The 26,978-nt window shown below is 45.1% G+C and overlaps 1 long non-coding RNA gene across 1 annotated transcript; it reads left to right on the top strand.

Moving 5' to 3' along the window:
* The first annotated feature begins 925 nt into the window (after positions 1–925).
* LOC111970665 (uncharacterized) lies at positions 926–4,909 on the top strand. Its single transcript, XR_002878145.3, has 4 exons — positions 926–1,092; positions 1,811–1,994; positions 2,364–2,632; positions 4,099–4,909. It is a non-coding gene; the product is annotated as an uncharacterized lncRNA (long non-coding RNA).
* The last annotated feature ends 22,069 nt before the right edge of the window (positions 4,910–26,978 follow it).

Here is a 26,978-nt window from a genome sequence, read left to right as displayed (position 1 = left end):
CCCAGCATGAGTTCAACATCTCTCACGGTCGCCCCAGCATGAGTTCCAATATCTCTAACGGTCGCCCCAGCATGAGTTCCAACATCTCTCACGGTCGCCCAGCATGAGTTCCAAATATCTCTAACTGGTCGCCCCAGCATGAGTTCCAACATCTCTCACGGTCGCCCCAGCATGAGTTTCAACATCTCTCACGGTGCGCCCCAGCATGAGTTCCAACATCTCTCCGGTCGCCCCAGCATGAGTTCCAACATCTCCACGTCGCCCCCAGCATGAGTTCCAACATCTCTAACTGTCGCCCCAGCATGAGTTCCAATATCTCTAACTGTCTCCCCAGCATGAGTTCCAATATCTCTAACTGTCGCCCCAGCATGAGTTCCAATATCTCTAACTGTCTCCCCAGCATGAGTTCCAATATCTCTAACTGTCTCCCCAGCATGAGTTCCAATATCTCTAACTGTCCCCCAGCATGAGTTCCAATATCTCTAACTGTCTCCCCAGCATGAGTTCCAATATCTCTAACTGTCTCCCCAGCATGAGTTCCAACATCTCTAACTGTCTCCCCAGCATGAGTTCCAACATCTCTAACTGTCTCCCCAGCATGAGTTCCAACATCTCTAACTGTCTCCCCAGCATGAGTTGTTTTATGCACGTGATGTTAGAACGTTCTCTCCATTCCAGAATGTGATTGTTACGCAATAATACATTTAATCCGCGCTGCCCTCAAACCAAGGCACGCAGCCTGTTTTTAGTTATAGGCTGTTTCAATTTGTCAATTTCAAATGATTTTTTAACAAGTCTTGATTTTCTAAGAACAATTCAAATTGAGGTGTGTTCTGACGACTCATTCATTCACATAAAAACAGTCCTTTTTACTTTTAAGGATAATACTTTTTTGAGACATTTCTGACCCGGCCAAAATTCCCCAAGCACTTCCTAATTGTTTGTGCAGTTCAAGTCTGCAGACATTTGTGCATCTCCCATCAGAACAGGATCTGCACACACGTGTTCATATTTTCCGTATGTTGCCCACATCGCAGTCATTGTTGTTTTCGTACTAATAGCAACTTTGGAAATGTGTGCGTTTCTAGCAAAGTAAGATATTTACTCCTTTATAATAGTTTCTGTATGTCATGTTATGCCACTTCTATTGTAGCTCACTGTACTGTATGTATAGAGCAATAATATATTTGTGTATATTCCTTATAATCACGAACACGCGAGGTAACGTTACTCATTTCATAACCTTTATGGTGTTATATTCAATTGTGCTTATGTAGCGAGCTACATTCTTCTATTAGCTCTGTATAACAATGCTAATTGCGTCAGCGAAGTATTAGCTTGTGTTGTATTTTGAAGCTAGCCTGGCCTTATGAAGCTAGCCTGGCCAAATGGTGCAGCGGTCTACGGCACTGCATCTCAGTGCTAGAGGCACTCTGGTTCGAATCCAGGCTGTATCACAACCGGCCATGATTGGGAGTCCCATAGGGCGGCGAGTTTGGCCGGTGAAGGCTGTCATTGTAAATAATCATTTGTGGTGAAATGCAAGGTGAAATACATAGAAATACACCAGGGTGGCGGGTAGCCTAGTGGTTAGAGCATTTGATTGGAAACTGAAAGGTTGCAAGAGCGAATCCCTGAGGTGACAAGGTAAAAATCTGTTGTTCTGCCCCTGAACAAGGCAGTTCCTAGGCGGTCATTGACAATAAGAATTTGTTCTTAACTGACTCGCCTAGTTAAATAAATAACAAAAGAAGTGTATCACAAGCTAAACATATGTATTTTGTCAACTTCCTCTGCTTACTTCTCCTAGTGGCAGACTTTGCAGTGCCTCCGTTTTTCGACTACCTTGAGCAGCAGTTTGAGAGACTTTGCAGGGGAAATGCCGTGCAGTAAGGCGTAGGGGATTGTCCGCAGTAGGGCGACCCCCAGTGGATGGGCGCCGAGGGGTGTGGTGCTCCTCCAGCAGCTCTCATGAGGATCTCTCTGTACTTTTGGTAGGTAAATACTTTACCTATGAGGGAGTGGGGAGGATGAGGGATGGGGGAGAGGATGAGGCAGTGGGTAGGTGGGTGAGATATTGTCACTATAATTGCATAATGGAAATGTATGTGATTTGTGTGTTAACTGTATGTCAAATTACAAAAAATACCTTGTTCAGTAATCATCTCACCTGTTCGTTGGTGGTGAACTATGTGGCCATTGAGGGCAGCAGTGTCGATCAGATGGAAAACTATTTTCTTATACAACTTGTTCGTTTTCCTAGTGCATTCCACAAAACTGTTTATCATGTCCTCTTATCCACTATCCCCATTTAGGTTATAGTCAAGCACACAGTCTGGTTTGATTTTTCTCTTTCCCGTCAGGTGGTCCACCTTCCCTGTGGCCGACATAGTTGCTGTATGGACAGTGGAGAGGACATGGACGTCTCGTTTGTCATGCCACTTTACTGCCAGCTGTTGACTGTTCTCGAACTCCACCTCCCCTCTCTGCATCTCCCTGCAACCGAATTCCGGCATCCCCTTCTTGTTTGACCTGACTGTGCCACAGACCCCTGTGCTGTTGGAGAGCTTATGCTGGAAGAGTGTGGGACTGCTGTACCAATTGTCCACATGCACTGACATCCCCTCATAATGTTGGATGTCAGTGGTGGACCCTGTGTAAACTATAATGTCCTGGACAAATCCTGTCTTTACGTCGCACATGACAAAGAACTTGACCCCAAACCTGTGCCTTTTGGAGGGAATATATTGACGGAACGCCAGCCTACCTTTCCATAACATCAGGGACTCATCAATCCATAGGTCCTTGTATGGCACAAAGCTGACTGGCGGGCGGCTCTGGCAGCTCCTGACTGGCAGGCGGCTCTGGCAGCTCCTGACTGGCGGGCGGCTCTGGCAGCTCCTGACTGGCGGGCGGCTCGGCGGCTCCTGACGACGGACGGCTCTAGCGGCTCAGGACAGACGGGCGCTCTAGCGGCTCAGGACAGACGGGCAGCTCTGACGGCTCAGGACAGACGGGCGGCTCAGACGGCGCTGGACAGACGGGCGGCTCAGGCCGGCGCTGGACAGACGGGAAGCTCAGGCGGCGCTGGACAGACGGGCAGCTCAGGCGGCGCTGGACAGACGGGCAGCTCAGGCGGGGCTGGACAGACGGGCAGCTCTGGCGGCTCCTGACTGACGGACGGCTCTAGCGGCTCAGGACAGACGGGCGGCTCTACGGCTCAGGACAGACGGGCAGCTCTGACGGCTCAGGACAGACGGGCGGCTCAGACGGCGCTGGACAGACGGCGGCTCAGGCCCGGTGCTGGACAGACGGGAAGCTCAGGCGGCGCTGGACAGACGGGCAGCTCAGGCGGCGCTGGACAGACGGGCAGCTCAGGCGGCGCTGGACAGACGGGCAGCTCAGGCGGGGCTGGACAGACGGGCAGCTCAGGCGGCGCTGGACAGACGGGCAACTCAGGCTTGCCGAGGCGCACTGTAGGCCTGGTGCGTGGTGCCGGAACTGGTGGTACCGAGCTGAGGACACGCACCTCAGGGCGAGTGCGGGGAGGAGAAACAGGGCGTACAGGGCTCTGGAGACGCACAGGAAGCCTGGTGCGTGGTGTTGGCACTGGTGGTACTGGGCTGGGGACACGCACTTCAAGGCGAGTGCGGGGTGCTGGAACTGGAGGCCTGGTTCGTGGCGCCGGCACCGGAGGACTGGTGCGAGGGGCTGCCACAGGAGAGCTGGTGCGTGGGGCTGCCACAGGAGAGCTAGTACGTGGGGCTGCCACAGGAGGTGCAGGACTAGGGAGGCGCACAGGAGGCCTGGTGTGTGGGACTGGCACTGTCATTACCAGACGGTTAGCACGCACCTCAGGACGAGTATGGAGAGCTGACTCAGGTAACATCAAATCCCGGACACGCTCCGTCKGGCGGATGTCGTGCCTCATGCACCAACACAGCAACTCCCTCATTTCACTCTCCTCCAATTTCCCCATTAATTCCTTCACAGTCTCTGCTTCACTCCCCTTGCTCACCTCCAATTCCACCCCGACTGGCTCTGGTTCCATCCTCGGCTCCTCACGGTAAGCACGGGAAGCACGGGAAGTTGGCGCAGGTCTCCTACCTGAACTCGCCACACTCCCCGTGTGCCTCCCCAAAGAAATGTAGACTAGTAAACACCCCATAAACATACAAAACCCCTAGACAAGACAAAACACATACATCCCCCATGTCACAAAACAAAGATAACTAAAGTCAGGGCGTGACAGTAATGGGCACATATTATGTGTGTAAAATACTTTTTTGAGGGTTGTACTGATTATAATGAGCTAAGCTAATTCCAGCTGTGTGTGGAGCCATGTTTGTTGACATACAATGCATTCTGGGTTTCACGTAATTCTGGGTTTCACGTCTGTCGGACCAAAGATGTTATAACAAAATGAGGTGAGTAAGGGTTCACTCATTTTTTGAGAACTTCCGGATATTTAATGGTGGGATGTGAACGATGGTAGATGACACACTCCCTTCAACATGCATTCTATTTACAGACCAAACTCATCTTGTCTTCTCTTATCTTTGGTTTCTGTGAGCAAAAAAAGCATGGCAGCGTGCAGAAACTACCCATAGTCRGATTACTTTCGATTTCTGGAGAATGTTTTACTCAATTATTTAGATCAATGGTGAGCTCACCCGTGATGTGATTAATTATAAATAGTAATTTCTATTAGCTAATTCATTTTGTAGTTTATGTCAGCTGAGAGTTATACAAATATGACCGCTTGTGTTACCTCAATCTTTCCTCAGTTAGCACAAGGGCAAATGTAGCCTACATTTTTCTGTTTTGGATGATTGTGTTATGCTGTAGATACTTCTGTGAATGTCTGAACTTTGCATCCAAAAATAAACTGGTCACATTCAGGACATAACTTTGTAAGGACTGTGTTTGTGATAAATGTTACTGAAAAACAGTGTGGCCAGCTAAATGGCAACACCCCTATAAGTAATACGCCAGCTTAGTTGACATAGTTATGTCAGCTGAGATTACATTTTAGTTCTAAGGTTAAATGTCACTGTTTCGACATACAGTATTCTTCTAATGAGACCATGCAGATGTACAGTATTATGTATAAAAACAGTAAGGGTGTGTCACATTGTGAACTGGCTTGCTTAATCCTTTCCCTGTCTCGTTCATTTCCTTGTTCATTTCATTCACACTGATCTGAAAATAAGGGATGGGTGACAATAACATGGTGGATAGTGGAAACCACTGGACTTACTTTCACCTGTCCAATCCTTGTTACAGCATATCAGCGCTGGTGAAGGACAGGAGACAAATAAAATACATTTTCACTCATTGCAGTCAATAAGTGATAGCTACAGAATCTCTAGCAAAACTGCTAATTATCTTAGCCCTACCTAGGTATGTTGTGGAAACCTGTACTTTTCTCACTCATAAATATCAACATAAATGATAGTACCATTTTGCATCCCCTCTAGCTAGTCTTGTGTATGTTTCATGTGGGATATGCATGCGTACATTACTGAACCACCTACCGACCACTTATTCAGATACTAGGTCATCGTCATGAATCCAACATGCTGTGCATTACAGAGAATTTGAGGGTTAAATATGTTGGACGTGTATGCATTTTCCTTTTCTTATATACTGTATTCTGTGTCCCCCTCCTCTCCAAACACATTAAAATGCACACGCACACACACACACACATGAACACACACACTCTTCAGTAGTGGCCTGAAGGGTATTATGTGTCTCTCTGTGTGTATCAGCTCATAACTGTGAAGCCCTCTCAGTAGCTGTGTGTGAGATAACAAAGGGAGAATGCATATTATTCCAAGGTCACCATTTCATCTAAGTATATGCAGACCTTGTTATAAGCCTCACCCCCAGGACCATACCACATCATAACCCTCATCCCCAGGACCATATCCAGACCTCATTACAACCCTCTTCCCCAGGACCATAAACTCATTATAACTGTCATGTCTACTCCTGCTCCTCCCCTCCGGCATTCGACGTTGACGGTTTACTAACCACCGGTCCTGGCAATGATCACTACGTGCACCTGCTCCTCATGATTAGGCTCACCTGGAGGCGCCAAGAGGCGTTTCATTACCTCCCCTTTATCTGGCACTCCCTTAAGTCTACTCCCCAGGCAGTATTGACTATGTGTTCCATGTCTGTATGCTACTCATGTTTCTTGTTTTATCCATGTTCCATTTATTCTTAAACTCCCAGCGTCCATGTTACAGAATACTGCCTCAACAAATGGAAACAGCAGGAAATCAGGACATCTCCCAGACAGTCGACGAACAGGGATACCTACTTCGTAAGCATCATGACCAGCTGGCGCAACTGGGGACGGCTATGGAAGAGGTTCTTCGCAGTCTTCAACGTCTCGAACATGCCCGAGAGGCGTTGCATTCCACTAGCGGAGGATACTCAGCTACCAGTCGACCTAGCGATCCAGCACATCTGTCCATTCAACAATCCGCCCAGGTCAGCGATGCCTGTTTGTCCTTCACGGATAAATATGATGGAACCCCATCTAAATTCCGTGGCTTCCACTCCAGTGCTCTCTCTGTTTGATGCATCAAATGGGAGCCCCCACCACCGAGAGGTCCAAGGTTGCCGCAGTTATTTCTGACTGGGAGGGCGTTGGAGTTGGCTACGGCTGCCGGRAGGAGAGGAGAGGAGGAGCTGGCTTTGTATGAGGGGTTCATGGCTCTGTTCAGAGGTATTTTCGATCATCCACTGGAGGCCAGAGAGGGGGTGAGCACCTACTCCAACTACGGCAGGATGACCAGACCGCTGCCAAGTACGCACTCACCTTCCGGACAGTAGCAGAATCCAGTGGATGGAATGAGCTGGCACTCCGTACGCTATTCCCGAAGAGGACTGCGCGAGGAGGTCCAAACGGAACTGGCATGTCGTGATGACAACCTCAACCTCACTACCGGACRGACTCATCGCGATGGCCATCCGGTTGGATAACCTACTTTGGGAATGTCAGTACCCACATCGCTTCTCTCCCTCTCTCAGTGAACACTCTGTAGCAGAGCCAAAACCTATGGGGGTAAGGGTCACACGCCTCCCCGCAGCGGAGCGACGCAGATGGAGACGGCTGAGGCTATGTCTCTATTGTGGTCAAGGAGTGCACCAGCTTCAGCAGTGTCCGGTACGTCCCATGAGAGCAGAGGGACGGTCACGTCCTGGGGCAGGTGTGAGTATTCCATCTTCATCAGTTTCTGCTAAACCCTTTTTAGTGTCGATCACACTAGCTGGCTGTCCCTCATGTACTGTTTCTACAGCGCTAGTGGATTCTGGTGCCACGGGGAACTTTATTCACCAGACAGTTGACTCCTCTCTGAACATCCCGTCATACCCGCTCTCCTCTCCGTTTCTGGTTCAAGCCCTTGGTAATTGTCCACTAGGATCCAGAACCATCACACACATCACCCCACCACTCACCCTCACCGTGGAGTCCATTCATCAGGAAAACATCCCCTTTTTCATCACAATTGCACTAGCTCACAAGATCATCCTCGGCCTCCCATGGCTCCAACGCCATAACCCCACCATCTCATGGTCGAAGATGAGAGTCACAGACTGGTCACCCGAATGCCGGAGGACCTTTTTTCCTGTTCCCTCTCATGTCGTAGCCCCTGTGGTCTGGGACGTAGATGTGGACATTCTCCAGGCTCTGGAGAGGGAACCTGCTCCCACTACCTGTCCTCCTGAGCTCATCTACGTTCCAACAGGGATAAGGGAGCGACTGTTGACCTGTGCTCACACAGCTGTCATTGTTGTACATGCTGGGATCACCCGTACTATACAATCACTCTCCAAAAAGTATTGGTGGCCCACCATGGCGCAGGACATTACTCGCTACGTCAACTCCTGTTCTGTGTGTGCCCAAACTAAGTCTCCCCGGCAAGCTCGAGCAGGGAAACTCATTTCCCTTCTAGTGCCTCAGTGTCCCTGGTCTCATCTGTCCATTGACTTTGTTACCGATCTCCCCTCTGATGGTTTCACCACCATTCTGGAGGTTGTGGACAGATTTTCAAAATCATGTTGTTTCATCCCTCTCTCTGGTTCCCAACTGCTCTCCATGTCGCTGAGGCACTGTTCCAGCAGGTCTTCCGGCATTATGGCCTTCCGGAGGACATCGTCTCTGACCGTTGCCCCCAATTCACATCACAGGTATAGAGAGCCTTATGGAGAAGTTCGGGGTCATGGTCAGCCTCACTTCTGGGTAGAGCTGGGGAGGTTCCTGAGGAGTCACTGCCAGGACCGGCAGGGGGAGTGGGCCCGAATCCTTCCATGGGCAGAGTACGCCCAGAATTCGTTATGGCACTCCTCCAGTGGGCTGAGTTCTGGATTATCAGCCAGCCCTGGCTCCATGAACCCCGGGCCAGACTGAAGCTCCTGCGGTGGATGAGTGGTTCAGGCGCGCAGACGTGTGGAGCGATGCTCACGTGAGACTCCAGCGCGCCGTTCACCGTCAGAAGAAGCAGACCGCCACCGCAGTGAGACTCCCGTGTTCCATCCTGGTGATCGTGTCTGGCTCTCTACCAGGAACTTCCCACTCTGCCTTCCCTGAAAGAAGCTGAGCCGTGGGGACGTTCAATGTTCTCCGGAGGGTCAATGAGGTGACGTATAGATGACAGCTCCCCAGTGACTACCGCATCTCACCTTCCTTTCATGTCTCCCTTCTCAGACTGGTGGTTTCTGGTCCCCTGGCTGAGGCTGTCCCCCCCGACCCCCCCCCCCCCCCCCATTGTAACCCTCATCCCCAGGACCATATCCAGACATCATTATAACCCTTATCACCTGGACCAGACCTCATAATGACCCTCATCACCTGGACCAGACCTCATTATAACCCTCATCACCAGGACCTGGACATTCAATTGCCACCACCCTATTCCCTATATCATTCTATACTTTGACCAGAGCCCTGTGGGCCCTCCGGTGAAAAGTCATGCACTAAATACGGATATAGAGAGTCATTTGGTCTGAAGCCTAAGTCAAGGCTAAAATAGAAGGAGATGCTGTGCTTTCTCTATGGAGAAAGCACAGCATGTGTAAGGTGTGTGTGTGTTGTCTGTGTGCACGTGTATGTGTGTGTGTCTGTGAGCGTGTACATTCACATGGGTATGACCAGACACACTATTACACGTGTCACTCACAGACCTCCTAAGAGGAAATGTAGTACTGTATGAGTGCAAAGATCTCTATGAAATGATGATGGAACAGAATGTTCAGTTCAATGCAGCAACCCCATGAGGCCTCATGCTGTGCAGTTACTGCAGTGCTGGTTTGGTGTAAGATTATGCTTCCAATCAAAATGTTGGCCTACTGTGATTGGCATCACAGAAATAGAATGAGTAGAATGAAACAGCTGACCTTGGCAATTTGACTGGTAACTCATGAGTACACTTAAATTGGCAAGCCTGGATACCTGTTCTATTAAGTTCAATGTTGTTACCCCGCTTCTGATTTGACCTCCACTGATTTCCTTTCTTAAAGGTGATATTCCAAACATTCTGTAATATAATTAAATGCAAACAAACACACTCACTCGCTCTCTCTCTCTCTCTCTCCCTCCCTCTCTCCCACAAATGTCTTATATCACAACACAATAACAATCTCCCCGAAATTTACAAAGAAATCTGACTGGTGCGTCATACTGGATGAGACCTGCGTCTTGTTACGTGGTTGCAGCTGGCTGTTTATATTCAGATCTAGTCCTCTAATGAGGTATAAATTGTCAGCGTTGATTTTTGTTGTGTGTGTGTGTTTTTTTATCTGTGAGCCCTACGATACTCTATCAGTGCTTTCTGGATGTTTCTAATAGTCTTTTCTAATAGTCTCATTACTGGTGTGTTTTCCTGGTTTATTCAAGACTCACACACACACTCATACACAGGCACGCACACACACACACACACACAATCACACCATAACACTCAGTGAAGTGTATTAGAGATGGGTGACCAAATGAAGAGATTTGTAGTTACAGTACCTTTGAAATTCCCTTCACCCTTTCCAATGCTAGGTAACATTTAAGTCCTTATTTTGAATGATGCAAGTAAGCATTTTATTGCACTGCGTACCCCATGTAAACTCAGCAAAAAAAGAAACGTCCTCTCACTGTCAACTGCGTTTATTTTCAGCAAACTTAACATGTGTAAATATTTGTTTGAGCATAACAAGATTCAACATCTGAGACATAAACTGAACAAGTTCCACAGACATGTGACTAACAGAAATGGAATAATGTGTCCCTGAACAAAGGGGGGTCAAAATCAAAAGTATCCGGGCTCTTCGCTGGCCATGGCAGAACACTGACATTCCTGTCTTGCCGGAAATCACGCACAGAACGAGCAGTATGGCTGGTGGCATTGTCATGCTGGAGCGTCATGTCAGGATGAGCCTGCAGGAAGGGTACCACATGAGGGAGGAGGATGTCTTCCCTGTAACGCACAGTGGTGAGATTGCCTGCAATGACATCAAGCTCACTCCAATGATGCTGTGACACACCGCCCCAGACCATGACGGACCCTCCACCTCCAAATCAATCCCGCTCCAGAGTACAGGCGTAACGCTCATTCCTTCGACGATGAACGCGAATCCGACCATCACCCCTGGTGAGATAAATACCTTGTCAGTGAAGAGCATTTTTTGCCAATCCTGTCTGGTCCTGCGACGCTGGGTTTGTACCCATAGGCGACGTTGTTGCCGGTGATGTCTGGGGAGGACCTGCCTTACAACAGGCCTACAATCCCTCAGTCCAGCCTCTCTCAGCCTATTGCAGACAGTCTGTGCACTGATGGAAGGATTGTGCGTTCCTGGTGTAACTCAGGCAGTTGTTGTTGCCATCCTGTACCTGTCCAGCAGGTGTGATGTTCGGATGTACCAATCCTGTGCAGGTGTTGTTTCACGTGGTCTGCCACTGCTGTCCGTCCTGTCTCCCTGTAGCGCTGTCTTAGGTGTCTCACAGTACGGACATTGCAATTTATTGCCCTGGCCACATCTGCAGTCCTCATGCCTCCTTGCAGCATGCCTAAGGCACGTTCACGCAGATGAGCAGGGACCCTGGGCATCTTTCTTTTGGTGTTTTTCAGAGTCAGTAGTTTTCATAACTGTGACCTTAATTGCCTACCGTCTGTAAGCTGTTAAAGTCTTAACGTCTGTTCCACATGCATGTTCATTAATTGTTTATGGTTCATTGATCAAGCATGAGAAACAGTGTTTAAACGCTTTAAAATCAATATCTGTGAAGTTATTTGGATTTTTACGAAGGATCTTTGAAAGATAGGGTCCTGAAAAAGGGACGTTTCTTTTTTTGCTGAGTTTTTATCATACGAATAAACAAACTTGACCGTGAACTTAAAAGGAGAGAGGCAGAGCCATCGAACCACATAGAGCTATTTCTGGGTCGAACACTTTGGTTTAGGAGACCAGGCCTCGCTGTACATTACCAATCACAGACCAAATCAAACACCAAGTCACTCTCTCTGAAGTCGTGATTGTGAAACGGGTTTTTCTGGTAGAATATAGGCCTACTTGTAGTGTGCTCACATTATTCTCTGGATTTGTTTCATTTGTGCACAGTGAGGAGTCCCTTTGTGGGGGAGGGGGAGCTGTCTTAACATGTAGAGAGATGAGGAGTGATGCCTGAGGAGGGCTGGAGACTACACACACACACACTAGCACAGATACAAACATGCACACACATAGTCACCCACACACACACAAACACACAAGCTAGAACAGACACTAACATACACACACAGTAACACACACACACTCACCGTGGACCTATGAAGCTAATACTCATTAGGATGCCTCAGTGTACGAGCATGCCCACTATCCCCATCCTCATTTGTGTGCTGCGACATGAATCACACCCTTAAACACGCCATTAAACACACCCTTAAATCAAATACAACTTTATTTGTCACATGCGCCGAATACAACAAGTGCAGACCTTACTGTGAAATTATTACTTACAAGCCCTTAACCAACAGTGCAGTTCAAGAATAGCTAAGAAAATATTTACCAAATAAACTAAAGTAAAAAATAAAAGAGAAAACAGTCTATGACAGTCTATGACTGGGTGACTGGAATCTCTGCCAATTTGATGGGCTTTTCTCTGACACAGCCTATTATATAGGTCCTGGATGGCAGGAAGCTTGGCCCTTGAACATGATAGTTCATTGGTGTTGTGGACACCAAGGAACTTGAAACTCGCGGCCCGCTCCAATACAGCCCCGTTGATGTTAATGGGGGCCTGTTCSGCCCGTCTTTTCCTGTAGTCCACGATCAGCTCCTTTCTCTTGCTCACATTGAGGGATAGGTTGTTGTCCTGGCACCACACTGCCAGTTCTCTGACCTCCTCCCTATAGGCTGTCTCATCGTTGTCGGTGATCAGGCATACCACTGTTGTGTCGTCAGCAAACTTAATGATGGTGTTGGAGTCGTGTTTGGCCACGCAGTCGTGGGTGAACAGGGAGTACAGGAGGGAACAAAGTACACAGCCCTAAAGGGGCCCAAGTATTGAGGATCAGCCGGCAGACGTGTTGTTGCCTACCCTTACCACCTGGGGGCAGCCTGTCAGGAAGTCCAGGATCCAGTTGCAGAGGGAGGTGTTCAGTCCCAGGGTCCTTAGCTTAGTGATGAGCTTTGTGGGCACTATGGTGTTGAACGCTGAGCTGTAGTCAATGAACAGCATTCTCACATAGCTGTTCCTTTTGTCCAGGTGGGAAAGGGCAGTGTGGAGTGCGATTGAGCTTGCGTCATCTGTGGATTTGTTGGGGCGGTATGCGAATTGGAGTGGGTCTAGGGTGTCCGGGAGGATGCTTTTGATATGAGCCATGACCAGCTTTTCAAAGCACTTCATGGCTACAGACATGAGTGCTATGGGGCGGTAATCATTTAGGCAGATTACCTTCGCTTCCTTGGGCACAGGCATTATGGTGGTCTGCCTGAAACATGTAGGTATTACAGACTCAGTCAGTGAGAGGTTGAAAATGTCAGTGAAGACACTTGCCAGTTGGTCCGCGTATGCTTTGAGTACACGTCCTGGTAATTAATCTGGCCCCGCGGCTTTGTGAATGTTTACCTGTTTAAAGGTCTTGCTCACATCGGATACCCAGAGTGTTATCACACAGTCATCCAGAACAGCTGGTGCTCTTGTGTATGCGTCAGTGTTTCTTGCCTCAAAGCGAGCATAAAACGCATTTAGCTCGTCTATGAGTCTTGCGTCACTGGGTAGCTCTAGTCTGGGTTTCCCTTTGTAGTTCGTAATAGTTTTCAAGCCCTGCCACATCCGACAAGTGTCAGAGCCAGTATGGTAGGATTCAAACTTAATCATGTATTGACGCTTTTCTTGTTTGATAGCGTGAAAGCGCGATATCTCCAGATTATTGTCCCGCTACTTGAAAGYGGCAGCTCTAGCCTTTAGCTCAATGCGGATGGTTGGGATATGTACGTACGGTCACTGTGGGGACGACGTCGTCAATGCACTTATTGATGAAGCCGATGACTGAGGTGGTATACTCCTCAATGACATTGGATTCATCTCAGAACATATTCCAGTATGTGCTAGCAAAACAGTCCTGTAGCGTAGCATCTGTGTCATCTGACTACTTCCGTATTGAGCGAGTCACTGGTACTTCATGCTTTAGTTTTTGTTTGTAAGCAGGAATCAGGAGGATAGAATTATGGTCAGATTTGCCAAATGGAGGGTGAGGGAGAGCTTTGTATGCATCTCTGTGTGGAGTAAAGGTGGTCTAGAGTTTTTTCTCTGGTTGCACATTTAACATGCTGGTAAAAATTTGGTAAAACTGATTTAAGTTTGTCTGCATTAAAGTCCCCGGCAACTAGGAGCACCGCTTCTGGATGAGCATTTTCTTGTTTGCTTATGGCCTTATAGAATTGGTTGAGTGCTGTCTTGGAGCCAGCATCGGTCTGTGGTGGTAAATAGACTGCTACGAATCATATAGATGAGAATTATCTTGGTAGATAGTGTGGTCTACAGCTTATCATAAGGTTCTCTACCTCAGGCAAGCAATACCTCGAGACGTCTTTAATATTAGACATTTGACACCAGCTGTTATTGACAAAAAGACACACACCCCCAACCCCCGTCTTACCAGACGTAGCTTCTCTGTTCTGCTGGTGCATGGAAAATCCCGCCAGCTCTATATTAGCCGTGTCGTTGTTCAGCCACAACTCTGTGAAACATAAGATAATACAGTTTGTACAGTTCTTAATGTCCCGTTGGTAGAATAATTATAAACGTAGGTCATCAATTTTATTTTCCAATGATTGCATGTTAGCAAGTAGAACGGAAGGCAGTGGGAGTTTACTCGCTCGCCTACGGATTCTCAGAAGGCAGCCCAATCTGCATCCTCTTTTCCTCTGTCTTTTCTTCATCCAAATGACGGGGATCTGGGCCTGTTCCTGGGAGAGCAGTATATCCTTCTTGTCGGACTCGTTAAAGGAAAAAGCTTTTAACAGTTTGTGGTGAGTAATCCCTGTTCTGATGTAAAGAAGTTATTTTCGGTCATAAGAGATTGTAGCAGCAACATTATGTACAAAATAAGTAAAAAAATTACTTACAAACAAAAAAACGAACATATTAGCTCAATTGGTCAGGAGCATGTAAAAACGTCAGCCATCCTCTTCGGCATCATCTTCTTAAACACGCCCTTAAACACGCCCTTAAACACGCCCTTAAACACGCCATTAAACACGCCCTTAAACACGCCCTTAAACACGCCCTTAAACACGCCCTTAAACACGCCATTAAACACGCCATTAAACACGCCCTTAAACACGCCCTTAAACACGCTAACACACACACACTAATCGACATGGCATGAATGTTTCAGTCTGTGTCCACTGACATGCTTATTGATGTATCGCGTGCTACACCATTACACAGGCATAAGGCCGTTAGCATGTTCTGTAGCAGTCAGACAACTCATATTACCGTCCTCTGTTCCAAAAACATGTGCATTACAAGAAAGTGTCAAATTAATTTATATGCTGATGACAATGTCATGTACTCTATCGCTTCAACGGCTGACCAAGCATTATCTCTATTGGAGACAGATTTTAAGATATTACAAAGGTCTTTTATACAGCTGAAACTTGTTTTAAATGCAAAGAAAACAATTTTTTCATTTTTAATAGGTTCAAAAAGTTGGTTGAAAATACACTTGCACTTACGAGCTTAGATGGTTCTCGAATTAATCAGTTCTCTGCATATAAATACTTAGGGATATGGTTGGATGAAAAACTGTCTTTTAAAATGCATATTGACGAACTTTGTAAACGGCTAAAAATCAAGCTAGGCTTCCTCGATAGAAACAGAACATGTTTGTCCTCTACAAATAGAAGACAAATTGTGCAAGGTACTTTTATGTCTGTTATAGGTTATTGGGATATTATTTACATGCATGCTACGTCATCAACACTTAAATCATTGGATGCTACTTATCATTGCGCACTTAGGTTTATTACGGGTGCTAGCTACAGAACTCACTACTGTGTTTTATATCAAAATGTGGGTTGGACTTCGCTGTCCGTGAGACGAGAACAACATGCTCTCGTGTTTGTCTATAAAGCACTTCTGAATAAACTACCTTCTTATTTATCATCACTCATCAATATTAGAATTAAAATTCCTAAAACCAGGTCTCCATGGATTACACTTGAGGCCCATGCGATTTCCACAGAGTTGGTTATGGCTGCTTTTCTGTTACGCTCCTTGCCTATGGAATAGTCTGCAGACTAAACCTAAACTTGAGACTCTTGTCCTTTGCTCATTTTAAATATTTATTGGAGATTTACATTTTTATATTGCTTGTAACTGTTTTGGGTAATGCAAGTTCTTGTGCTGTTAGGGGATAAACCTGTGTAAATGTAATCTGTTGCTGTATTTTTTTGTGTTATCTGTGATCGTTTTGTTTGTCTTGTGTAGTTTCTTAATCATTGTACCTAAACTGTATGTGTAAACATGTATAACAGGGCCCAGCTGTAAAAGAGACCTTGGTCTCAGTCTGTGTTCCATGTTGAAATAAAGGTAGGGCAACATAAAGTAGCCATTAGATAGAGAAACGTGCTTGTCGTGATGGTTGTTGAAAACGTTCTCCAATAAACAGACAGCTTTTAAAAAGACAGGGAAAGTTTTGCCTAGCTTCCACCCGCCACACATTCTCTTCAGTTGGAGGCACATGTCATGTGACTGGGGTACATCATTACAATTAGTTAATGGACGCCGGGCTGTGCAGCAAGGTATAGTCCTCATCTGGTCATCCCCTCCACTAATCTTCTCTTAACCATATGCAGCTAATCCTGCATTGGCCTGGTGCTGGACAATAACCTTTGCCAACACTATTCTCGTCAAATTAGGAAGAGGAGTTGAAAGTTTCCCAACATTTTAGGTTTTAGCCTGTCAAGGAAAGCCGGATGTAATGTAATGTAATGTTAATCTACCACTTTATCACTTAGTTCAGCCCTTTCCCCCCTGTGTGTGGTGTGTGTGTGTGTGTGTGGTGTGGTGTTGTGTGTGTGTGTGTGTGTGTGTGTGTGTGTGTGTGTGTGTGTGTGTGTGTGTGTGTGTGTGTGTGTGTGTGTGTGTGTGTGTGTGTGTGCACACGCACATGCATGTGTGTGTGTGAGGGAGATGTTGCAGTAGTAGTCAGGTCCTGATGCTAAGATACTTGGGCTGCACAGCCTTATCAGAAAACCAGCAGAGCCGCATGAATTAATCTCGGTCAACGCAGAACAGAAATTTTGCGTAATTTGGTCAGATACTCAATTATGTTTACTCAGTCTGTCCACAAGAGATGAAATGTTTATTAAACACAGCTGGCTAACTCATTGATGCTGATTTTATCAGCTTGTACGGAAAGCGTGCATACAGTACGTCCGTATCTGACGCAGCTAATTAAACCAGTCAGTGCACTTCTCCCTCTATCTCTTCCTCCTATCCTCCTTCAATCCCTCCACTCTCACTACACCTCTCCATTCTTACACCTCTTTCCCTCATTCTGATTCCTCCCTCTATCCCTTCCTCCTATCCTCCTTCAATCCCTCCACTCTCACTACACCTCTCCATTCTTACACCTCTTTTCCTCATTCTGATTCCTCCCTCTATCTCTTCCTCCTATCCTCCTTCAATCCCCCACTCTCACTCACCTCTCCATTCTTACACCTCTTTCCTCATTCTGATTCATCCCTCTATCCCTTCCTCCTATCCTCCTTCAATCCCTCCACTCTCACTACACCTCTCCATTCTTACACCTCTGTCCTCATTCTGCTTTCCCTCTATCCCCTTCCTTTCACACCCTTCTATCTCTATCCCTCTTTCTCTCCCTCTACCACGTTCTCTCTCCTCCTCTCTCTCTCTCTCTCTCTCTCTCTCTCTCTCTCTCTCTCTTCTCTCTCTCTCTCTCTCTGTCTCTCTCTCTCTCTTTCTCTCTGTCTCGCTCTACTCTCTTCCTCTCTCTCTCTCTCTCTCTCCGCTCTGTCTCTCTTGTCTCTCTGTTTCTCTTTCGTTCTTTCCCTCTATCTTTCAGTTGAATGCATTCGGTTGTGATTGTCACAGTGGAATATGATTCTTAGCTGTCTCTCTCTCTGTCTCTCTATCTGTTTCTCTTCTCTCTTCTCTCTATCTCCCTCTCTCCAATATGTTACTCCAGTGTTGCTCCTCTTACCTCCTCTCTTAGCTTGTCGACAAGCGGCTCATCACCTCTTTGAAAATGTCCTCAATTCCTCTCTAGCCCGGTCGTTACTCACACGTACTAGAATAATGATTGGCAAACCTAGGGCAATGACAGTACTAACCTACTCCCTCCCTCATAAGTGATGGAATATACAGTATGTAACAATACAGTTAGACTGATGTTACATAATAGTGTAACGTGTGTGTTCATGTGACAGGCGACAGGGGTGACGTGGAGTGTCTTCAATTAGACAACGAGAAAAAGAGAATGAGTGGAAAACAAGTTGAGACACAAGGAGAGTGAAAACAAGTTAGAACAAAGGAGAGTGAACACAGTTGAGAAACAAGGAGAGTGAAAACAAGTTGAGACACAAGGAGAGTGAAAACAAGTTGAGACACAAGGAGAGTGAAAACAAGTTGAGAAACAAGGAGAGTGAAAACAAGTTGGACACAAGGAGAGTGAAGACAAGTTGAGACACAAGGGAGTGAAACAAGTTGAGACACAAGGAGAGTGAAGAAAGTTGAGAAACAGGAGAGTGAAAACAAGTTGAGACACAAGGAGAGTGAAGACAAGTTGAGACACAAGGAGAGTGAAAACAAGTTGAGACACAAGGAGAGTGAAAACAAGTTGAGACACAAGGAGATGTGAAAACAAGTTGAGACACAAGGAGAGTGAAAACAAGTTGAGAAACAATGAGAGTGAAAACAAGTTGAGACACAGGAGAGTGAAAACAAGTTGAGACACAATGAGAGTGAAACACAGTGAGAAATCAATGAGAGAAACAGTTGAGAACAAGGAGAGTGAAAACAAGTTGAGAAACAAGGAGAGTGAAGACAAGTTGAGAAAAAGGGAGAGGGAAACAAGTTGAGACACAAGGAGAGTGAAACAAGTTGAGACACAAGGAGAGTGAAGACAAGTTGAGAAACAAGAGAGTGAAAACAAGTTGAGAAACAATGAGAGTGAAAACAGTTGAGAAACAAGGAGAGTGAAAACAAGTTGAGAAACAATGAGAGTGAAAAAAGTTGAGACAAATGAGAGTGAAACACGTTGAGAAACAAGGAGAGTGAAAACAAGTTGAGAAACAATGAGAGTGAAAACAAGTTGAGACACAAGGAGAGTGAAAACAAAGTTGAGAAACAAGGAGAGTGAAAACAAGTTGAGAAACAATGAGAGTGAAAACAAGTTGAGACACAAGGAGAGTGAAAACAATTGAAGAAACAAGGAGAGTGAAAACAAGTTGAGAAACAATGAGAGTGAAAACAAGTTGAGAAACAAGGAGAGTGAAACACGTGAGAACAAGGAGAGTGAAAACAAGTTGAGACACAAGGAGAGTGAAAACAAGTTGAGAAACAAGGAGCGATAGAGCACGGAGGCTGACCTACAGGTGGCACATTTTTCTGACTCCTGTTTTGCATTTTCAGTCTTATTGAGAGAAGAAGAAGAGAAGGAGGGAAGAGAGAAAAAAACATAGATCTCACCACCAGGCCTAAGATAATTAGTCCTCACCCCTCCTCATCCTCCCCTCCTCCTGTCAGCTCCTCCTCCACACTGGACATAATTGGTGTGACCTCTCAGAGTGTAAGAGAGATCAATTATATGTGTTTGGATGTCAGCCTTGTATTTTTCTCTCGATAGAGGCAAAGGTCAATGCCAGTTGGAGCGGGCAGGTGTACAATGTGCTGAGTGTGTCTGCAATCTAACAACTGATATGAGGAGGTTTTCAGGGTTTCTTACTTTGCAACTGTGACTCCTATAATCTTTGAATAAAACCCTGGTTGTTCGATGATATGGGTTTAAAGAACTAAAGGAGGCAACTGATATTCTCTCTGTGTTCTCCCTCTATGTGTTCGGTGTGTGGTGGTGTGGTGTGTGTGTGTGTGTTGTTTGGTGTGTGTGTGTGTGTGTGTGTGTGTGTGTGTTGTGTGTGGTGTGTGTGTGTGTGGTGTGTGTGTGTGTGTGTGTGTGTGGTGTGTGTTGTGTGTGTGGTGTGTGTGTGTGTGTGTGTGTTTGTTTGTGTGAGTGTGTGCGCACACGTATTTTTCTTAAAACTGCATTGTTGGTTAAGGGCTTGTAAGTAAGCATTCACTGTAAGGTCTACACCTGTTGTATTTGACACGTGACAAATACAATTTGATTTGATTTATTTCAAGCAGGCATCCTCTCTCAGCTGAGTGCAACTAGCTCCCACACTCAGAATATACTTTTTTGTTTTTAGATTTAAAAGTGCAGAACTAGAGATGATCATTTAGAAAAGTTGCCGAGAAGAATGGCATCCAGTTGACAGTGGTAATAAACTATCCCTCTGGGTCGAATAGAATGAGGTCACAATAAATATTAGCTTCCACTGTACTCTTATCTTGTTGGGGATTTCCTGGCTTTTCTTCCTCGCTTACTTCCATTGTCTGAATAAGTCGTTGGAGGTGAGTCGTAAGGCTCGCCTGCCATCTTTTGACACTTGAGCCTAATGTAGACAATAGGAGTATTAGAGATGGTGAAGAAGTGTGTCTTTTTTTGCCCGGGCTTTTGTGTTGAAGATTAAATACATACAGTAGTTTGAAATCAAATGGACTGCTCCAGGGTTTAAATCAAGCACACCCACAATGCACAGCAATATAGTATTATTGTATCTATTCATATTTGGATTGAAGTCATTACTTTTGTTTCCGTTATACCCAAATTAATCTGAGTACTTACGTGATGATATAACCAAAAGCACCCTGTTGTTTTTATGTGCTTCGAATTGAATGGTTCAAGCTTCCCAAAACAAGAAAACAGGTAAATACAAATTCCTCTCTCTCCTCTCTCTCTCTCTCTCTCTTCTCTCTCTCTTCTCTCTCCTCTCTCTCTCTCTTCTCTCTCCTCTCCTTTCTCTCTCTCTCTCTCTCTCTCTCTCTCTCTCTCTCTCTCTCTCGCTCTCGCTCTCCCTTTCTCGCTCTGTACTCTCTTTCTATCTCCCCCTCTATCTCTCTAGTCAAAGAAGGGCAAAGGATTTGACGTTTAATTAACCTTGCACAGTGTTAAAGGCCTTCCTTTGCCATCAATGACAGCCAGTTCAGATGTTAACATTTGGCTGAAGTATTTGACGAGGCTCTGTAAATTGACAGTACACCGTGGCGGCTGTTTGTGTGTTGACTATCTAACAGGCCCGTGTTATTGAACAGAGGGGCCTGACAGCAGTGATTATAGGTGCTTGACAGCAACAGGTGCTTGACAGGGGTTTGTCTGGGTTTGTTGGYTTGACACAACAGACATCCGAATACAGGAGATGCAATAACCACTCTATTATGTGTTGTGAATAGGATAGCTAATGATCAACATCATCATCATCAAAGTAAATAATCAGAATCCTATAAGAATAAGCGTTGTCATTTGGTAGCTTTGCRTTGAATATTTGAAGAGTAGTCCTACATTATGGGTTGAATTCGTAATTGAGATTTACAGTATATTAATTATTGTTGTGCAAAATGTATGCAGAATAACTGTACATGAATATTGTGCCCACATATGTCAACTGGGTATGTGAATACCTCCCATCAGTAATATATAGAAAGGGATTACTTACTTACTTACTTAGGCCTATCGCCCTATGAGGAGCACAGGCCATCAACGATGAATGTTCTTTCCTCCCTTTTCCCTGTGTATTCCATTTCAATACTGACAAAAACAAATCTGTCCTGACATACAGGTAACTGACAAATTAATGGAAATACTTGAGGAAATGAGGGATACAAAGTACAGTATATTGAAAGCAGTTGCTTCCACAAAGGTGTATATCCTGAGTTAATAAAGCAATTAGCATCCCATCATGTAAAAAAACATGACTATGACCCTATAGGAGGACAATGCCCCCATCCACAGGGCACGAGTGGTTACTGAATGGCTTATTGAGCATAAAAACTACACAAACGATATGTCATGGCCGTCTCATTCACCAAATCTCAATCCAATTGAACACTTATGGGAGATTCTGGAACGGTGCCTTTGATAGTGTTTTCCACCACCATCAACAAAACACCAAAGTATGGAATTTTCCGTGGAAGAATGGTGTCGCATCCCTCCAATAGAGTTCCAGACACTTGTAGAATCTATGACMAGGTTCATTGAAACAGTTCTGGCTCGTGGTGCCCAACGCCCTATTAAGACACTTTATGTTGGTGTTTCCTTTRTTTTTAGCAGTTACCTGTACCTTCAGTACATCCCCTTGAGTGAGTTGCATTACGGTATAGGTGTCCACCACATGGATTGTAGCGAAAGTATGCATCATACTACTCTAGCATGGCTGTGTTCTAGGTTCAGAGTGTTTTTAATTCCCAGGTAGTCAGTCCAAACCATCTCTTAAAGGAATATAATAGACCGGAACTAGAATGAGATTAAATGGAGAGAACAGATGATGTCATAAGCAGATGATAAGCTTGTGTGATGACCCATTTGATAAGCAGATGGTCATGAACACTTGACAGTTGCATATTTTAGCAGACACTCTTATCAAGAGTCACTTACAGTAGTGAGTGCAGTAGTGAATCACTTACAGTAGTGAATCAAGCCCACAACCCTGGCGCTACAAGTGCCATGCAATATCAACTGAGATACACACAGTTCTGCATTACAATTATCTTTTCAATAACTTTGGTCCTATTTTCACATGTGCTGAATTTTCCAAAACTCTTCCTAAAARAAACTCCAAACTGGTTCACTTGTAATGCARCCAGTCTTAAATTMAAAAMGTTTTATTGATCGTTCATTTTGTTCGAATACATTTTTCACCACAAAACCATTGATCCAAATATTTAAAAGTTTACTGTGAAATATCATGAAAACATTGATTTAATCACCAAAACATCTTCTCTTATGACAAGACACTCATATCAAAAGTAATGTGAGCATCGCATTCTGAAAGGCATTTACTTTTTACATTATATATACARAAGTATGTGGACACCCCTTTAAATTAGTGGGTTCGGCCACACCCGTTGCGGGACAGGTGTATAAAATCTAGTGCACCGCCATGCAATCTCCATAGACAAACATTGGCAGTAGAATGGGCTTACTGAAGAGCTCAGTGACTTTCAACTTGGCACCGTCATAGGATGCCACCTTTCCAACAAGTCAGTTCATCAAATGTCTGCCCTTCTATAGCTGCCCGGGTCAACTGTAAATGCTGTTATTATGAAGTGGAAACCTCAAGAAGCAACAACGGCTCAGCCGCGAAGTGTTAGGCCACACAAGCTCACAGAACAGGACCACCGGGTGCTGAAGGGCATAGCATATACAAATTGTCTGTCCTCAGTTGCAACACTCACTAGTGAGTTATAAACTGCCTCTGGAAGYAACGTCAGCACAATAACTGTTCGTCGGGAGCGTAATGAAATGGGTTTCCGTGGCCGAGCAGCCGCACACAAGCCTAAGATCACCATGCGCAATGCTAAGCGTTGGCTGGAGTGGTGTAAAGCTCACCGCCATCTGGAACATTGGAAACGCGTTCATTGGGTGATGAATCACGCTTCACCATTTGGCAGTCCAATGGACGAATCTGGGTTTGGCGGATGCAAGGAGAATGCTACCTGCCCGAATGCGTAGTGCTAAGTGTAACATTTGGGGGAGGAGGAATAATGATGTGGGGATGTTTTTAATGGTTCGGGCAAGGCCCCTTAGTTCCAGTGAMGGGAAATCTTAACGCTACAGCATACAATGACATACTAGGCGATTCTGTGCTTCCAACTTTGTGGCAATAGTTTGGTGGAAGGCCCTTTCTTGTTTCAGCATGACAATGCCCCTGTGCACAAAGCGAGGTACATACAGAAATGGTTTGTCGAGATCGGTGTGGAAGAACTTGACGTGCCTGCACAGAGCCCTGACCTCAACCCATCGAACACTTTTTGGATGAATTGGAACGCTGACTGCGAGCCAGGCCTAATTGCCCAACATCAGTGCCCATCTAGTGGAAAGCCTTCCCAGAAGAGTGGAGGCTGTTATAGCAGTAAAGGGCGGACCAACTWCATATTAATGACCATGAATTTGGAATTATATGTTCAATGAGCAGGTGTCCACATACTTTTGGTCATGTAGTGTTTGAATATGTATTACAATGTGAAAAATGTACAATATTTCTAGATGAAACACTGATTACGTTTGTTGAAAAAGTGACCCTACAATTTTCTGTGTTGTTCTTAGYCAATTGAAAATGTGATTACAGTTTTGAAACAACTGGCTTTTTGATGATCTGTTTCGRGTTTTGTAGTAACAGCTGTAAAAATACTTGTGAAAATCAAATAACAATAGCGAGGTTATGTACAGGGGCTAACGGTACAGAGTCAAWGTGCAGGGGCACTRGATAGTTGAGGTAATTGAGGTWATATGTACATGTAGGTAGAGTTATTAAAGTGACTATGCATGGATAATAAACAGAGAGTAGCAGCAGCGTAAAATAGGAGGGGGGGGGGGGCAATGCAAATAGTCTGTGTAGCCGTTTGATTAGATGTTCAGGAGTCTTATGGCTTGGGGGTAGAAGCTGTTTAGAAGCCTATTGGACCTAGACTTGGTGCTCCGGTACCACTTGCCRTGCGGTAGCAGAGAGAACGGTCTATGACTTTGGTGCCTGGAGTCTTTGACATTTTTTAGGGCYTTCCTCTGACAGCGCCTGGTATAGAGGACCTGCATGGCARGAAGCTKGGCCCCAGTGATGTACTGGGCCGTACGCACTACCCTCTGTAGTGCCTTGCGGTCAGAGGCYGAGCGGTTGCCAGATCAGGCAGTGATGCAACCAGTCAGGATGCTCTCGATGGTGCAGAATGGAATCGAACGTTCGCAGAGCCTGTTTTGACGGAGGGACACTTAGAATTCCATTTCGTCCTAAATGGCACAAACAAATGTATCCCTTTTTATTTTACCACTACAATCTGTTCGTCGGACGAAACTGTAAAAAAACTATTTGTGTAGAAAGTAAACATCCGAACCTCGATGGTGTCAACTGTGCTTATCTCTGCATACTGAGAAAATAGGGAAAAATTAAAACGTCTGACTATTTCTGGTTTAGTGATCGATGACAAACGAGCTCGCTGCCCAGACTTACATAATTACAAAGAGGAGATTATCCTGATTAAAATGGTGCTCGACTTGAAAAATCGAAATATACACATTGTGAGATATTTGGCGAAATAGGCAGACATGCCTCTCCATAGGAAAACAATGAGGGGAGCTCAGCGTTCCAAGGGCAAAAAGTATTTTGGGGCTAGCATTTGATKACAACCGAGCTCGCTGCACAGACTTACATAATCAGAAAGAGGAGATTATCATGACCAAAATGGTGTCCGACTTGAAAAATTCTAAATATACACATTGTGAGATATTTGGCAAAATAGACAGACATGCCTATATTTCCCCTATAGGAATCAATGGGACAACCTCAGAGTTCCATGAGTCATTTTTTGTTTTTGTTTGCATTTTAACTATTAACAACGTGAGCAGGTCTCATTGCCAACAATAGTGAAGCAGGCCTTGTGACGTAGAACAATAAGCTGGGAATAGAACGTTCGGAAAGCGAGTTGGTGCCACGGTTCTCAATAGAACTAATAGGAGCTGGCAGGGTGAAAAATGCCCTAAAATAAGACCTGTTTTTTCGTGATTACTTCAAAACGACAGCAAGCAGCTGGGACATATGGTCATATTATGAAGCTAGGCTCCACAGCGGATGCAATTAACTCGTTTTTATCAGGAAAAAAAGCATTGTTCAAAATGTCATGTGTCCAGCCTAATAGCTGGTCAAATGTAATACCTTTAGCTAGTTATCTATACGGTATGTTTACTAGCTAGGTACGTTAGCAGCTCATTTGAGTTAAAATGCACTGTAGCTAGTTACTGTAGCTAATAATACATTGTCTTTTTTACGTTTTCTAAATGTATTTACTTACTTGAATAGGTTCTCCCAGCCATGTGGACGATTGAAAATAGGGCAGCAAAGTGTGTTTGTCACCAGACCGGTTTAGAGCATATTACTATTTGCCTCTGAGACCTCCATACAAACTTGCTATGCTGAATTCTTGACGAACAACCAAARGTGCTGCCATATCCTGCCAACACGCCCACAACCTAACCACTCAGGTGGAGATTGACGCGTGGAAGAGGAGGAGGAACGAGATGGGATATTAGCTGAACAATAGACTATTCAACCTTTACTAAAGAATTGTCTATTAGGCGAGCTAGGAGTGAAAACCCCCCCTCCCCAACTTGCAACAAATAATTTGTTTCGACTTTTATAAGGCACTGCATCTCAGTTCAAGAGGCATTACTACAGTCCCTGGTTCAAATACAGGCTGTATCACATCCGACCGTGATTGGGAGTGCCATAGGGCGCCGTACAATTGGCCCAGCATCATCTGGGTTTGGCCGGGGTAGGCCTTCATTGTAAATAAGAATTTGATCTTACCTGACTTGCCTAGTTAAATAAAGGTTCAATTTAAAAAAACAACTGGCAGCAACCGCAGCACAATCAATAGTAGGTGAACAGTGACTGGTGCTGAAAATATAGCTAACTTGTTATGCAAGTGTTCCACACCAACAGGTGGAGAAAACCTACACCAGTCGAGCAATTCATTTCAACAATAATCTTAATTTTAATTTGACTTTACAAACAACATGACGCCTTAATTGGAGTCTATTTCTTCAGAGCCTAGACCTATATAAAATAACTTAACTGGCTGGTGCAGGTTCGTTACCTGTGCCGGGCACCACCAGGTGACCCGTGAGGTGGCTTTTGGTTTTAATTTTTGAATCTTCCAATCCTCTGTATGTAATTATTGGTGGAGATTCACGTCATATTTTTCGATATACTGTAGGCCTACATGAGTCTCACTAGTGTTGAGTAATGTGCTGTTAAAAGTGATGTATGTCTTATTTATTTAAAGATCATATTGAAGTTAGAAGCAACAGGATTTGAGGCAAAAGCCTGCAACTTTTTTAKCACCGTTTCGCGCTGCTCTGAGACAAGCATTGGGACTGGTCTTTATAAATCAATTCGATTTATATTTTCACTTAATCTCAGTTTGGGTATTGGTTAGMCTAGAATTAAAAGGTTAGGGTGCATAAATGTTATGCTCTAAGTGTAACCTTTATTTAACTAGGCAAGTCAGTTAAGAACAAATTCTTAATTACAAGGACAGCCTACTCCTTCCTCCCTGTCAGGCAATTGAACCCTGGTCTCCCGCGTGCCTGTATTCTCTAGTACAGATATTA

Source organism: Salvelinus sp. IW2-2015, linkage group LG11 (assembly GCF_002910315.2).
Source record: "Salvelinus sp. IW2-2015 linkage group LG11, ASM291031v2, whole genome shotgun sequence".
NCBI classification, from domain to species: Eukaryota; Metazoa; Chordata; class Actinopteri; order Salmoniformes; family Salmonidae; genus Salvelinus; species Salvelinus sp. IW2-2015.
Note: the sequence above shows the minus strand (reverse complement) of the source record. Positions and strands in the feature narration are given on the sequence as shown.